This window comes from Ascaphus truei, chromosome 4 (assembly GCF_040206685.1).
Source record: "Ascaphus truei isolate aAscTru1 chromosome 4, aAscTru1.hap1, whole genome shotgun sequence".
Classification (NCBI taxonomy): domain Eukaryota; kingdom Metazoa; phylum Chordata; class Amphibia; order Anura; family Ascaphidae; genus Ascaphus; species Ascaphus truei.
In genome coordinates, this window is record NC_134486.1 from 258770332 (window position 1) to 258784865 (window position 14534).

The window sequence follows — 14534 nt, forward strand, 5'->3', positions numbered from 1 at the left end:
AAGAAACAAGAGTCCCAGTACCGATCCTTGAGGTAATCCACTCACAACTTTAGCCCAACCTGAAAAGTTAAATTTACAACAACTCTCTGTTTTTTATCCTTCAACAAGATTTCAATCTACTGTAGGTGCAAATATTTATTATAATAATAATAATAATATTAATAATAATAGCATGTTCTTGTATAGCGCTGCTAGTTTTACGTAGTGCTTTACAGAGACATTTTGCAGGCACAAGTCCCTTCCCCGTGGAGCTTACAATCTATGTTTTTGATGCCTGAGGTACAGTACAGGGAGATAAAGTGACTTGCCCAAGGTCACAAGGAATCGACACTGGGAATTGAACCCTGCTCAAACTCAGTGCCAGACGGTGTCTTTACTATGCCACTCCTTCTCTATTGATGTTGAAGTGTTATTAACTATTTTTTTTCTTCAACTCCAGCTTTATGCTTAGCTTGTCTGTATACACAGGTAAAACTGCAACATTTTATCTATAACTTTCAATGGTGCAAGTCGTCACAGATTATCGAATAGCATGTAAATATGTTTGAGAAATAAAACCGTATTGTCATAGAAATCTAAATATTGCACTAAAGAAAGTTGAGAAAGCCGGCACAAGGAAACATTGTCTTGTTGTTGCAAGTTAGCTTTTGATAAACATTTGCCATTTGTAAAATACTGTAAAGCTAAATTTGAACAAAAACAATTGATTTATTAAAACAAAAAAACTTAATTTATTTTAATTGTAGCACCTTTTCCCCCCACCCTAAGTGAGCTGTATAGCTACTGGTGTACTCTGGTGCTGGTGCATACCTGGTTGGTAGAACAGAAGGCCCAAGATCTCCGCGTAGTATAGGAAGACATCAGGACAGGCTATCAGGGATGGCTCATTGGTCAGTGCAGCGCCTCCAATTCAGGAGGATCCTGGTGCAGCCAGGATGAACCTCAGGGGCAATTCTTCTTAGTGTTCACACTCCAGATATCACACAAGAGAGGGTATAACTGGAGTTTATTAGGTTCAGCACATCAGTACAGGTTCTATTCCCTGAAGGCAGTATCCCTGGCTTGAGTCCCTGAGCACCCCTCCTCAGAATGCCTTACCCCCTAACAGGGCAAGGACTCTACCTACTCCTATCCAGGAGAGGCTTACTGCTGCGTCCTCATAGCAGGGAGGGCAGCACAGAACTAACTCCTAGAAACCTTGCTCTAATCTCCAGAGGGAAACCCCCTCCTTCCCAGGGGAGTGGCTTGTAAGCCGGCCTCCTATCAGTCATAGGCCCCCGTTGTAATACCAGGCTACTCCTGAACTTTATTAGGTACTGTAACACACATATAACAATACAACAAGGCCCTGCAGGAATGCTCCCAACACTGCCCACTCTTTACTGGGACTCACACTGCTAGAGGGGCCAGAGAATTAGTAGCCCAAGGGGACTTCATTATTGTTTGCCTTACTTTACCTTGTAGAGAGAATGCGTTGTATTGCTTTATTGCTTATTGCTTTATTATCCACCATAACCTTATATCTGAAAAATGTATTGTTTTCTACAGACAACCCCATAAATACTGCATTTGTATTTAGTCATGTTTTTTGTATTTTTTAAATATTTCACAAATGAAACATTTTAATTAAAAAAACAATTGTGTCACAAATCCTTTCTACTACTACAAAAAGAAAATGTTCATAATAATGTTTAGGTGTAATATAAAGGGGAATTAAAAATACTTTACTCTTTATTGATACTATGGAGTCAAAATACTACTGGTTTACAACCAACCTATGGCATGCCAACAAGGCAATTTGTTAATAACATTTATTTGATGTTCATATATTGCTGAATTTATTACAGTATTTACTGCTGCATTAAGCTTCCCACGAAGGAGTGATTTGTAAGTAATGTCTAGGTCTTCTTTGATTAGAACAATATTAACAGATGGGTTATGTTTATCTTGGCAATATGTCCAAAGAATAAAAACAAGTAGAACTGTATTTCTTCACCTCTATGCGTTATTGCCCAACACTACCATATGGAACTACTTTTTAATAACCTATAAAAGAACATTTTACAGGATCTGTTTTTAGAGGATCTCCATAAATCCTCAAAATAAATACATTAATGATATGGCTCCAAAATAAGTTCCCTCCCCATGTGTCACGCTCTCTTCCCCCCGGCCCCTCCATGTGACACCCTCTCTTCCCAAGCCTCACCATGTCACCCACCATGTCACCCTCTCATCCCCCCTTTCTTCCCCATGTGTCACCCTCTCTTGCCCCTACATGTGTCAGCCCCTCTCCTCCCCTCCACATGTGTCACCCTCTCTCTCCCCCCTCTCCCTATGTGCAGGGCCACCAACAGAAATCATGGGGCCCAGGATAAAAATTTTTAGCAGCCCCCCACCCTGTGTCGATGGTATTGCAAGCTGCCCCCCATTTCACACCTCACGAGACCCCTCTCTTTCCTTACCCTCATCCCAAGTATTGCTCTCCCTTCCGTCTAACCTTCTCTCACTCTCCCGCCTCGCATGTATTTCTCTCCCCTGCTTCTCACTCTTACTCTCTCTTTTCCTCACTCGCCCCCTCATTCCTGTCCCTCCGTCAATTACCCCTCGCTCACTCATTGCCTCCCCTTCACACAATTCCTCCCACAAGATATATACAAAAAAACCTCCCACCCCCAAATACATACAAAAATTCCCACCCCAAAAAATATACAACCTCCCGCACCCTCCAAAAAGCATACAAAAAACCCACCTACCCAATACATATAAAAAAAACAATACATATAACCACCCATACATATACATACATATACTGTACATACATTATATATATACACAGTATATATATATATATATATATATATATATATATATATATAGTCAGATAAGGCAGTTGGCACTCCAATAGGTGCAAGTCCCATATAGAGAATGTAGTTATATGTTGCCGTTCCAAGGATTGGTAAACAAGAGACAGCACTCAATGTTGAAAATCAAAGTGTATTAGTGAAAGCAAAAATACATCCAGAAACCCAACGTTTCGGTCCTACAGAATGGGACCTTCCTCAGGGGGATACAAAGGGAGAATGACACAGTTCACCACATATTTATACATCAAACACTGAAAGTCAATTAACCAATCACCATCACCCAATTAAATTAACACAAGAAACCTGCAGCTCTGATGTCATGTGTTGATTAAGCTTACATAAGATACCTTCATACTGCTAATCACCCAGCTGTGCATTCATCCATTGTCATGGTTATCAATGGGTGTGAGCTCTGATTGATATGGCAGGGGCAATAGGGAGAGGATATCTAAAGAATTAAGGCAGGTTGTGCCATACATAAGTGAAACATTATAAAACCAGGGACATATATATCAAACACTGAAAGTCAATTAACGAATCACCATCACTCAATTAAAATAACACAAGAAACCTGCAGCTCTGATGTCATGTGTTGATTAAGCTTATGTAACGGTATTTCTGGCCCGGCCTGACCCACCCAATCTCACATTGGCCCCTGTGGTCTAACCGGACCCCATTACAGTGTGGATATGTCATATGGTGCACCTGCTGGCTACAGGACTCCTGAGTCTCCCGCATGATGGTGTGTGGGGAGGACCCGTCAGACAGGCAGCTGAGGTAGTGTGCTGAGTCTCACCTAGTTCCAGTGCAGCGCCTCCACCTCACCAGGGTCCCTGCGTCCGCAAGGGGATGATCCTGGCGAGGAACTCCTCCGTGGTGCTCCTCTCTGTACACTCATTTCAGATAGATACACGAGAGGGTTTCTGGCTGAACTCATCTTTATTGACACGGCAGGGCAACTGCCCTCCACAAGGAGTATCTTCAGCCGCTCATCTCGCCAGTGCTCCCTTTAGTTAGGTATATCACCTAGATCAGGGATTCACTATTCCCGCAGGAATCACTGTCCTGTGCCAGGTCCCTGGACACAGCCTCCCATGGAGTTACTATAACATAACTGACACTCTGATAGAACTTGAACTCCTTCCTCAGCTCTGACAAGAGCTGGAACTCCTTTCTCAGCAGAACAACAACTCCACAGCAACCAACCACTTAGAACACAGTGCTGTGCCTTATGTAAGCTTCTGAGGCTGACACATCTCTGACATCACTAACCATGGAGTCAGAGCATGTGACCAGTCCCAGCCATACACAGAGCACCCCACCAGGGTGTGAGGGAAAACCTCCATGATTACTGCTGGCATGCCCACACTTACCAGGCCTTACTGCCAGCAGGAGAGATGACTGTAGGCATTTTACATGACCGCTACACTTACATAAGATACCTCCATACTGCTAATCACCCAGCTGTGTATTGCATCCATTGTCATGGTTACCAATGGGTCTGAGCTCTGATTGATATGTCAGGGGCAGCAGGGAGAGGGTTTTTAAAGAAGTAAAGCAGGTAGTGCCATACATAAGTGAAACATAATTAAACCAGGGACATATAGGTGTGGGGGAGTGTGGGGGAGTGGTGGGGATCATGATGGCATGTACTGACATAACTAGAGGGCAGAACCAGACTATGTCATATGAACCATAAGTGCATATGGGAATACCACAATAAGTAGAACTTGCATGTAAACAAATGATGAATAAATATGTATATACTTCTAACCAAAGGAGAGCAACAGAGGATATTATACCATGAAGCACATCAGTGAAATTAATGTGATTGTCCACACACGCACATGTCCATAGGTATCATCAGGATCTGACCTAAAGAAAACAACTTAGCTTAAAATCCTCGTTAAGCCCTTTTGGGGTCATTGTACTTAAATCAAAGATAGCTTTAGCTTCCAGCTGTAATAGTAGTTTATTCCTGTCGCCACCCCTGGTAGGGGCACGAGCCTGTATAATGGGCATGCATCTTAGAGTTGCTAAACTGTGTCTGTGTTTCCTGAAGTGTCGTGCCACCGGTTGGTGTTTCAAATCATCGTCATCTTCAGCACCCAGAAGTGCCTTCCTGATTGTACATCGATGAATACTGATACGTTCCTTTAACATTCTCATCGTCTTTCCGACGTAGTAGAGCCCACATGGGCACTTGATGAAGTACACTACATATTTAGACTCACAGTTTAAATATTGTTTAATTTTTGTAGATTTGCCAGTCTGAGGGTGAGCAAAAGTACTTCCTGTTTGCATAAACTGGCAGTTGGTACAGCTATGGCATCTGTATGACCCCGGTTTTCTCGCCAGCCAGGTCTTTGCTGGCATGTATTTGTCAACGGGATCAGAATGTGTAAGCAGATCTCCCAGATTTCTGCCTCTTTTGTAACAAAAAAGGGGTGGAGCATTAAAGTCTTTCCCAATCCTGCGATCATTAGCCAATATATGCCAATGTTGTTGTATAGACCTTTTAATATGTCCAGATGCAGTGCTATAAGTGCTGACCACCTTACAGCGATCAGAATCAGTGGTCCTCATTGTTGGTGACAGCAGCTCCTCCCTCTTTGGGATCCTGGCTTTGATGAGTGCCTTATTGACTTCTTTGGGATCATATCCCCTCTCTAGAAAGCGAGAGGCCATCTCTTCCACAGGGGCATAAGAGCCCTAGAGGAGAAACGCGTAGGGCAGACACTGCAGACATTGCAGACCGAGCAGTCCGAGACGCGCTGCAGAACGGAGTGGAGGTAGCGCTCTGACGTCATCGAAGGTCGGAGTCTCGCGAGAATTGGAGCCGGAGCACGTGACGCGGAAGCAAACCAGGACAGCATCAGTGCAGTGGACCGGAGACCCAGCTCTACGAGTGTGAGAGACTCAATTTAAACTCTCAACTGCTTGAAAATATTTCACAACATGTGAGTGAGATATTGTTTGTTATTTTTTAGATAGTTTTTTACAATAAAAGGTTTTATACTATTTTTTGTTCTACTGTCCCTTCCCCCCCCCCCCCTCCCGGGGAGCTTCATCCTATGTAAAGGTGACGTGCAGCAGCAGACGGATGGTGATCTTAAAGAAGACCTCTGGAGCAAGCAATACATGTGGAGTGTCTGAGACCTATACAAACTGCAAAGTAAACCAGTAGCAGAGTTCCTGAATCCCAGTGGTGGATTAAAGGCTTTACTTGGCAGACTAAGTGTAAGTGTATATCTCACCACCCTGACTCTGAAAGTTATAGACATAATGCCCTATGATATTTTTCTCTTTGTTTCTTTCCTGGCTTATCTGCGCCTAGGTCATCTCTTCTCTACATTATCCATTGCGGCAAGTGTGGAGCCGCAGACCTAATTGGCAGCATCCAAGCAGGATTAGATTGTAAGGTATAACACCTCCTGTTTGACTGATTGGCCAGGTGTAGTTAATATATTTTTTACTGCATCCCACTAAGTATTTGGAATTTGCGCTGTTTGTATTCTGTCTTTTTTTATATATATATATATATATATATATATATATATATATATATATATATATATATATATAAAATTAAACAAACAAAAAGACTGCGTGTTACGCCGGTGCTTCCCGCAGACCAGACCCGTCCCCTGTGCTGAGGTGGGACGTAAGGATACACGCACCCGCAGCAAAGGGAGCGCGTCCGGAGTGTGGTGTTAGTGTTGCCAGGCCAGGTATAGTAATGAAGACAATACTTGCCGGTACCGGTAGTAGAGGAGTAGTAGTTATTGCCGTTGCCAATATCAGGGATAGGAGAGTTGCAGATGATCGAAGGTATAAGCCGTGTTACAGGGAAGCCAGAAGTCACGAAGTCCAAGTAGAGCCGAAGTCGAGAGCTAGAGGGGGTAGTCGTCCAATCCGCGTCAATACCTGAGGAGTCACTGAGAGAGTAGTCAAATGCTTCCATACAGAGACTATGTCGAGCGACGAGTGATGGGAAGCACAGGCATAATAAAGCTGGGCAGGCCAATGGGAAAAGGGGGCAGGCCTGGAGGACTGCAAGGAGTCTTCCCTGATAGGAGGGAGGTGTTACAGCCCAGCTGAATGTAATCCTTGATTTGCATGGAACTGTGTGATGCTTGGGGGCGACGCCTCACTGCAGGAGCAGTGGTTAAAAGTGCTCTGTTAGGCGTGTGCTCTGTAAGCTGGGAATGCATGCACATAACGTCTGGGGCTGGCGTGCGTGTAGGTGTGCGTGCAGGAGGGCGTGGGCGCGCCCGGCGCTGAGCAGAGGAATCGCCGAGGGGAGTGATCCCGCGAAGGCGGCAGGGGCGAGGAGCCGTGGAGGCCGGTAAGGCAGGATTGTTTTGTGTGTCCAGGGGCTCCCTGCGGAGAGGGAGTGATCTGTGTGGGAAGCGAGGAGAACGCCGATTCCTGACACTGCGCCCCTCAGGTGTCCGTCTCACCTAACACATTAGTGGTAAATATAATAAGTATAATAAACTCATATATATATATATTACCAAATGAATATCAGTAGCAATTATCCAAATTATATAAATGACACACAATTAAAAAATATTACTAATAAATAAGTAAATTAGTGTGAGCTAATGACTTAGTGTCCAAAAATATGCATGATTAAAATTGCAGACAAAAAAAACAATTAAAAAATACAAATCAATAAAAAACCATGAAAAATAAATAGTCCTGTTGATATATTAGGAATATAGATGATGGCCCACTAGTCTGGATACCGGCTGCTCTCTGCAAGGAACCAACGACCTCAGGCGCTTTCTTTATTTTCGTTTTATATATATATATAGATATATATATATTTATATCAATAATATTTATATATATATATTTATATATAATATATATATTATATATATATAAGAGAAGGCACAAAAGCAGCAACACTCAGATATAGCAAAAAGACATGTATTAGCAGTTACAAAACAGCACACTATAAACCCAACGTTTCGGTCCTAGGCAGGACCTTCTTCAGGGGGCTGCCTAGGACCGAAACTTTGGGTTTATAGTGTGCTGTTTTGTAACTGCTAATACGTGTCTTTTTGCTTTATCTGAGTGTTGCTGCTTTTGTGCCTTCTCTTATGGGAAGACAGGGTTTATATATTGATTTCTATGGAGCATGCACCTTGACTTTACATTTGTTGCTTGGAGTGCTGGCTGCTGCTTTTTGTTGTATATATATATATATATATATATATATATATATATATATATATATATATATACATATATATATATATATATGTATCTATATATATATATATATATATATATATATATATATATATATATATAGATATATATATATATATATATATATATATATATATATATATATATATATATATATATATATATATACACACACACACACACACACACACATCATAAAAAAAAACAACCCTCCCCAATACATTTAAAAAATACCCCAACCCAAATAAAAATTCCCCCAATACATATAACAATTCCCCCAAATACATATACAAATTCTCCGAGCCCCCCAATACATATAAAAAAAGACTCCCACCCCCCACCCCCCAAAACATATTAAAAAGACCCCCACAATACATATAAGGAAAAGACTTACCTTGTGGATGATCAGGAAGGGTCCAGTGGATGTGGGAGCCCGGCAGGCCGGCACTGCAAGTTGGGCTCGATCTCTGGCCAGGCCCGGCTGCCAGTGATCTCGCTGCCGGACCCCGACTCTCCCCTCAGCCTGCATTCCTCTATCCCTCTGTCCCATGCCGAGCTTCTGACAGGCCTCCCTCTCATGCCGTCGCGCGCCAGAAGCAGATAGTGCTACCATCAGAGCACGTCCAGCGCACTGACGTCAGAGAGGCCTGTTGGCGTGGGACAGAGGGATAAAGTCATGCAGGCAGCTGCTAAGGGAAAGCCGGGGCCCGGCCGTGATAGGACCGGCAGACAGGCCTGGCCAGAGGTCAGGCCCAACTTGTATTGCCGGCTGGACGGCCCCCCGACTCACCAGGTCCGGGACGCTAACCCTGGAAGACTCCCCCTGTTGGCGAACCTGCCTATGTGTCACCTTCTCCCTATGTGTCACCTTCTCTCATGCCTTCCCATGTGTGTCATGGTTTTTGAAGAGAGAGACTAGGGAAGGTTGAGAAGGTGTAAGGGTTCAAGTCCAGGATTTGGCTGGAGTCTACCCTACCTGGCTGCTGTTGACATCTTGGTTGTTGGCAAGCCTCCTCCTGAACTTTGTTATTGGCTGCACCTGTTCAAGGGCTTAAATAGTAGCCAGTGACTTACAGCCCCGGCCTGAGCATTGTATATGTTTCCCTGTGTTCCTGGCCACCTTGTGTTCTAGTTGTTGAACCTTCCTTGTTCGTGAGCCTTCCCTGTTCCTGCTGCGGTGGCTAGCCTGTCCCTGAGGCTAGCCTATCCCTGTGGCTTCCCTGTTCTGGAGGCTAGCCTGATACTGTGACTAGCCTGTTCATTTGGAATCCCTGTTGCTGACCCCAGACCGTGACACCGACCTCGCTGCCTTCCGCCTGCCCTGACCTTTTGCCTGTCGCCTGGATTCTGCACCACTGCAGCCTGCCCTGACCCTTTGCCTGCTTACCGACTACGGATACTCTAACAGGACTCTGTCCCTGGGCTCTGGTCGGTTAATTGGCATCCCTACCTCAGCCCTGCGGGTCCGCTTCCTGATCGGAGACGAGCACCATCACAGAAGGACAATGCAGTCAGGTTGTACTCGTGTATAGTGCAATCTCAGACTTTTCACTGACACACACGGACGGAGCATAACCTGACTGCAATATATGTACTCTGACAAAAATTATAAAGAAAACATGGTATGGAGAATTGGCAGAGTATGTTCTGCTGAACTTTAATAACATTTTAAACCAATTTTTTTAGTATCCTGCTTCTGACAACATTTCTCTTTTGGAACATGCTTCCTTATTATAGTGATGTACTCGACTACTACACCATCACCAGTATAGCATTGACTGAGTGCACTCTGTTAGGATCAGTCTTATGTCCCACCCCCTGTGACAGGTCCCGTGACGACACAGGTGACGCACCTCAAGCCAAGAAAGATATGCACAAGCGCTGCCCTATCAGGCAAGGGGATACCATAGGGTTCAGGCTTAGGCTCCGCCCCGTGACACGTCCCGTGACGACATGGGTGACGTGCCACACATGGAGGAAACAACTCGCAGACGTCGCGCTACCAGGATCATGCGTGGGGTTAATTCCAACATGCAACGCTGACCCAGGATCACCTCAACATTTGAACCTGCTCCACACTCCGCCCCCTGATGACCAATTGGGCTAATGAAAATCGAGTGGGCAGAGGATGTTAGCAGTGGCAGCTGCATGCACCCTGCTCATTGGCTATCAGGCCTTTATATGCTCATGAATCCCTGTTGCAAATTGGCTGAGCATAATCTTCATTTCATAACGTAGTGCTTACCCAAACATTCTGTTGCCTTGTGCATTCTGTTCCTGTCTTGTTCTCATTGTATTTTGACCACGGCTTGTATCTGGACCCCCGACTTCTCCAATCCTTGACCTCGGCTTGCATCTGGACCTCTACCTTCTCTACCCCTGGACCTTGGCTACCCTCAACGACCATCTGACTTCTCCAACCCTTGACCACGGCAAGTATCACGACCATTCTACCTTCTCCAACCCTGACCTGGCCACACGACTATCACTCTGCACTCCAGATGCCTTCTCACGGCTGGAGGTCGGTGTACCTTAACATCCCCACCTCAGCCTAGTGGTTCCGTCCTGTTTGTGGTGAGCACCCGTTACACACTGTCACCGAAGGGGGATACACAGTAATCAACAGATTTTCAGATTAACATTGCTTGACTCTTACATTCTGCATTGGTAGAGAGGAGGTTAAATAGATACAGTGTGTCCATTTGAATGTAATAATTTTATTGTCCAAAGGTGTAACCTGTTAGTTGGGACGCCTCTGTACCAGTTTGAACTACAGAGGATATTTAATCAGCTACACAGATGACACAACTGCTGGTACACTGCCGTACACATGTAACTCTACACAACTGTATGTGAACTTTTGATGGTGGCTAAGGCTATAGTTTTATGCCTTCGAACAAACTATAATGAAGGCTGCTTTATTGTTCTGACATGCAGGCGTTGTGGAAGTTCTATAACTATCTGACAAATGTTTTCCTCGTTATTGTGGTCTGCAGTCAGGTGCACTTTATAATCTACTGCAAACACCCTATATGGTGGCCCTTAAACCACACTAGACCTGTATTCAGTTACAGTCACTAATCTCTGCTCTTGCCTTGTGCCACTTCTTAAATACTCTGTTAACACGGCATCTGGAAACTAGTGTTAACTATTGCCTTCCATCTTATAGTTAAAATATACGGTGTAATGAACTTTAAAAGAATGAATTGGTAATGGTTTAAATTAACAAGTACTTCTATCTTGAGGATCTGTGCTGAATTTTAATAAGCAGAATTTATTTTAAAGTTACACAAAGAGGCCCATATATCTGGAGCAGATAAGTAAGAGTGTGTCAGGATCACACGTGACATGCTTACCCGATCCTCCGGAGGGATGCACAGTCTCCCATCAGCGCATGCACGTCCGCAGAGTGGATGAGCCTCCCGGATGCGCGCCAGCCACTGCAGCCAGGAACGAAACCTTGGCGGTTCGCCCACCACACGCCACGTTCCAGCCACGCATCACGTGCCTCCTGCGCACCTCACGCTCCTCGTGCGTGCACAAGAGGTAGAATCAGGGACGGGACCATTCTCAGCTGTACTACACCTGCATCTAAGGTAATTACAGCCTATCAGTTCTCTTACAACTGCTAGTACACTCCCCCTTGCCTCCTCTCCATTGGTTCTTCTCCCTATTTGTATCCACCCAGTTCTCTGTCTTGTTGCTGAGCATAGACCCTTGTCTATGCACTGTGCTCATTTCAGCCTGAGTTTGCCTGTGTCTGAACCTGTCTTGATCTCCATTGTGACCCCTGCCTGTACCTGACCTGTCTCTTCTACATCCCTGGACTTCGGCGTGTTATTGGACTTCTGCTCTCTCCACACCACAACCATGGCTTACGGACTACGACTATTCTCCTCTCTTCAATATCGGACAACGGCAAGTAATCTGAACTACCTACACGCACCTACCCTGAACCAGCTACTCATCTCTAACTCCTCTATCCGGACCTGGCCCGTGGTTGTAGGGCGGCGGTATATATACATCCCCATCTAGGCCTTGTGGTCTAGTCAAGGTGGAAATGAGCATCCGTGGCATTATGTTCAGCCCAACAAACCTGGACTCCGCTTAGGTGAGTCGACAACTTCAAAAAATTGAGGCAATGTTCAAAGAGGTAGAAGGGTGCCTGAATCAGAATAACCAGTGTATTGAAGGGTCCCAACGTGCTCTAGGAGACCTGGATACCCGAGTTACAGCCCTAAACCCCATCGTCATTGCACCTGCAGCATCAGCCCCTGCCATTGCTCCCCTGATCCCCAATTCCGAACCATGCTAACTTACCCCGAATCACTATGGGGGGTGACCCCATTAGATGTCGGGGTTTTCTCAACCAGTGTTCGATTCGTTTTGAACTGTTACCAAATCATTTTCCTTCACAACGCTCAAAGGTGGCCTATGTAATCTTCCTTCTGACAGATGACGTGCATACAAAGGAAACTTATCAAAATGTGGCGCTCTAGATAATCAGATAATGACCCTTAATAATGATATAAATAATACAGTGATACTTATACAGATATATGATGCAGCTGTGACCCAGTTGAGGTTTGCTCGGTCAATCCTCATGTAGAATAGTAGTGATGAAATGTCCGGGAAGCGCAATATATGTAAAAAAGAGAATAAAATACAATGGTGATAGTGCAATATTGTTAAGGTGAAATGGATAAACTCAAATAAAGATGACACTGCTCTCAATATATATACTCACAAACGTGTGAGGTTATGCAGGCACATAAAGGTATATTTTAGGATATTCTTGTTAGTCCCTCAGTCATCAGGAGATACAGCAGTCAATGCAGCCCCATATAGATGTACTCCCAGGAACCTTATTCAAAGATACAACTGGACATAGTGCAGACTGTATGTATAATTTATAAAAGGTAAGTAAAACGAGTTTACACTCACATAGTTTCAGATAAAGGTAAGCATTTGGATCTCAATGGATCTCTCCGGCCGGGTGAATGGTATCTCAGCTCCCCCTCTCTTGTGGCGTGCGTTCCACCGGTTTAATTTAAACTGTAGATCCAATTTTGTTATCTATATGATTGAATGCGAGTGTGGCTTACAATACATAGGGAAAACTATAAGACCCTTGAAAACACGCATTTTGGAACACATAGGTAACATAAAAAGGAAAATGACAACCCATAGTGTTCCAAACCACTTTCTGATGGTACATAACGCAGATACTAAAGGGTTAAAATTTAAAGCTATAGAGCAAGTTATGCCCCACTGGAGAGGGGGAAATAGACACACAGCATTAATTAAAAGAGAATCATTCTGGATGTTCGAATTAAAAACCATGTCTCCGTCCGGTTTGAATCTAGATTTCGATTTGAAACCTTTTCTGTGACTGTAAATGAATTAACACTTTGTTTTCGATTTCATTTTAGAAACTGCCTTCTGCCAAAACCAAATAATGTTATGCACTTTATATCCTTCCATATAGAATAGGGACATCCCCTTTCTAATACCTGTTTTTAATATTTTAATATTTTGATTAGTGTTATTTTTAAATTAATATAGTAATTTTGATATTGAATTTTAAATTGATTTTATTAACAAATATTTTTAACACCTTTTTTAACATTGATTGTGGTCTGAGGACGAAATAAATATATGTATTTTCAATTGATTGTATAAAAGATGTGTATTTTATGATGAATTGTAATAATAATCTGTGATTCACACTAGAACACTGTTAGTAGATGACTCTATAGTATATGTAATATGAAGAGAGTCCGGTTCAAGTCTTATTATAGTCTTAAGCATGTATGATCAACCCTAATAGAATCAGGTGACTTATCAGCCAATGAGAACACAATTTAGGGTATATATATCCCTACTAAGCAATAGAATGTCACTCCTGATGAAACCTATGTGGTGAAACGCGTAGAGTGACGCTCTATCCCTGAGACGGCCGGAACCCCAGGAAGTGGACGCGGCAGATGACATCACTTCCGGTGTTTGGAACGCACCGGTGGAACGCACGCCACGAGAGAGGGGGAGCTGAGATACCATTCACCCGGCCGGAGAGATCCATTGAGATCCAAATGCTTACCTTTATCTGAAACTATGTGAGTGTAAACTCGTTTTACTTACCTTTTATAAATTATACATTTTGCACTATGCACTATGTCCAGTTGTATCTTTGAATAAGGTTCCTGGGAGTACATCTATATGGGGCTGCATTGACTGCTGTATCTCCTGATGACTGAGGGACTAACAAGAATATCCTAAAAGATACCTTTATGTGCCTGCATAACCTCACACGTTTGTGAGTATATATATTGAGAGCAGTGTCATCTTTATTTGAGTTTATCCATTTCACCTTAACAATATTGCACTATCACCATTGTATTTTATTCTCTTTTTTACATATATTGCGCTTCCCGGACATTTCAT